The sequence below is a fragment of the Chrysochloris asiatica genome, unplaced genomic scaffold (genome assembly GCF_000296735.1).
Source record: "Chrysochloris asiatica unplaced genomic scaffold, ChrAsi1.0 scaffold00131, whole genome shotgun sequence".
Taxonomy (NCBI): Eukaryota; Metazoa; Chordata; class Mammalia; order Afrosoricida; family Chrysochloridae; genus Chrysochloris; species Chrysochloris asiatica.
The window spans coordinates 7,310,222-7,312,648 of NW_006408649.1; positions in this window are offsets into that span (position 1 = coordinate 7,310,222).

The following is a 2,427-nucleotide window of genomic DNA, read 5'->3' on the forward strand; positions in this document are numbered from 1 at the left end:
AAACTCACCAGGCACTCCTCAGAAACCCTATACAGGGTCACTGTGAGTCAAAACCAACTCCATGGCACTTAACAACAAGAAGGGTAGGTAGGACCCAGGAGACCTGTGGTACAATGATAAAATACCTCCTAAACAAAAACTTGACGGTTTGCATCCAACAGCCGCTCCACACAAGGAAAGAGCTGCCCATCTGCTCCTGTAAAGATTTCAGCCTAGGAAACCCTACCAGTCAGTTCTGCTCTGTCCTATAGGGTCACTTTGAGTTGGGAATGATGCAAGAACCCAACAGGGTAGTTAGTGCTGGAGAATTTGCATTTCTAACAAGCTCTAGGTACTAGTGAGCATCAGGTCCACAGACCACACTTAGAATAGCCCTGCACTAGATAGCACCCTGTGGAGCACTACACTGACAAACATGTCCACCATGAGTTGGAATTGCCTCAGCAGATACTGGTACACGATACCCATGCTCTCCCCTTCCACAGTTTTAATTTCTTTGCCCACACTATCCATAGAGTAGCTAGTAGTCACATGTGGCTATTTAACATGTTGGGTTGCTAACCGCAAGGTAAGCAGTTCAAGTCCACCAGGTGCTCCTCAGGAAAAAGATAGGACTTTCTGCTCCTGCAAAGATTTCCAGCCTTGGAAACCCACCACAGGGTGGTTCTGAGATGATTCAGACTCCATGGCACACCACCACCACCTCCACCAATCGTATCTCCATGGAAACTAACAGCAGCAGCAATCTTTGTTATTGCTGTTAGGTGCCACAGCAGAATGAAACACTACCCGATCCTGGGCCAACCTCACCATTAGCTGCAACTTAGATGGCTGCTCCCAATACATCCAAAGTAGAATGTAGGACATTGTCTTTGTGAACTGTGTTGTGCCAATTGACCTTGATGTCCCCTGCAACTGTGGTCCTGAGCCTCCAGGCCCAGTGCCCCATTCCTTCAAAGTGTTTGGTTATGATTAACAAGTTTACAAACCATTGCCCTATATAATAGATTGCTCTGTTATATACATGGATATATTTATAGCTCATACAAATACATATGTAGAAATATCACCTGCCAATGCTGTCATCTTTATGGAAGCTCACTGCCACATCTTTGTACCAGCAACCACCATGCTCCTCCAAATAATCATTTGTTGTTGTAGTTATTATTTTGGGGAGCATGGTGATTTTGTAGGATAAGCACTGGACTTTAGGATAAGCACAAGGTTAGCAATTTGAGCCCACCAGCTGCTCTGTGGGAGAAACATGAGACTTTCTGCTCCTTTAAAGATTTACAGCCTGAGAAACCCTATACAAGGTCGCTATGAGTTGAAACCAACTCCATGGCACTTAACAACAAACAATTCTTATTATCACTACTACTACTACTACAATGAATCCTGGTGGCGCAACAGTTAAGGACTTGACTGCTAACTGAAAGGCTGGTGGTGCCAACCCATCCAGTGGTTCTATGGCAGAAAGACCAGGTGATCTGCTCCTGTGAAGGTTACAGCCAAGAAAACCTTATGTGGCAATTCCACTCCATCCCATGGGGTTGCTATTAGTCAGAATTGACTGAATGGTACCCAGCAACAATCACTATTACTATTGCCACACTGGAGACTAGTTATTCTCTCTTCCCACAGAAAATGGCATGCAAACCTCATAGTACAGCAAGTAAGAGTCAGGCTCAATATAAGTAGACAGGTTCGGCCAATACAAGATCACCACTATTGATAACTAGCCTGGAATTAAGAGATAATATGTACTTTTCTATGAATTTTTTTTTTTACGTTTTATTGAGAATAGAGTAAAGGGTTACCAACAAAATCATCCATTTTACATTCAACAAATCATATATATTGTTTTTAGCTCAATGACTGAAATCCCCTCCATGCAACAACAGTTATCCTGTTTCCTCCCTATGGCTCCTATTTCCATTCCACCCTCTTCCCATCCCTTCTAACTTTGTCCTTATGTGGCCTGTTTGATTTTTGAATGACTGACTGTCCCATGGTGAGCAGACCTTACTAGTGCTGTTGTCCCTCTTATATATTGCTTGGCTGAAAATTGGGCCACAAGAATAAGTTCCTTTCAAAAGAGTCATAGTCTCAGGTTCCTCCAATCTCTTTCTGATCAGTAAGCTTAGTCTTTAAAAAGAAAAAATTAAATATATAAATGAAAAGTTTAAGGTCTATTTAAGCCACTGCTCTTGGAAATTGCTTTAAAAAAAAAAAATTCATACAGTATACTTCCTTTGCATTGTCTCACCCTGGAAACAAACCTTTTACAAGGCTGCATTTAAAAGTATTGCTACAAAAGCATAGAAACCCTAATTAAACAAAACATCAAAATGTGAAGCTATTCTTTCTAGATATATCCTCCATCTAGGTCAATACACTTCTAAAGGTGGTGTTTCCATATCAGTA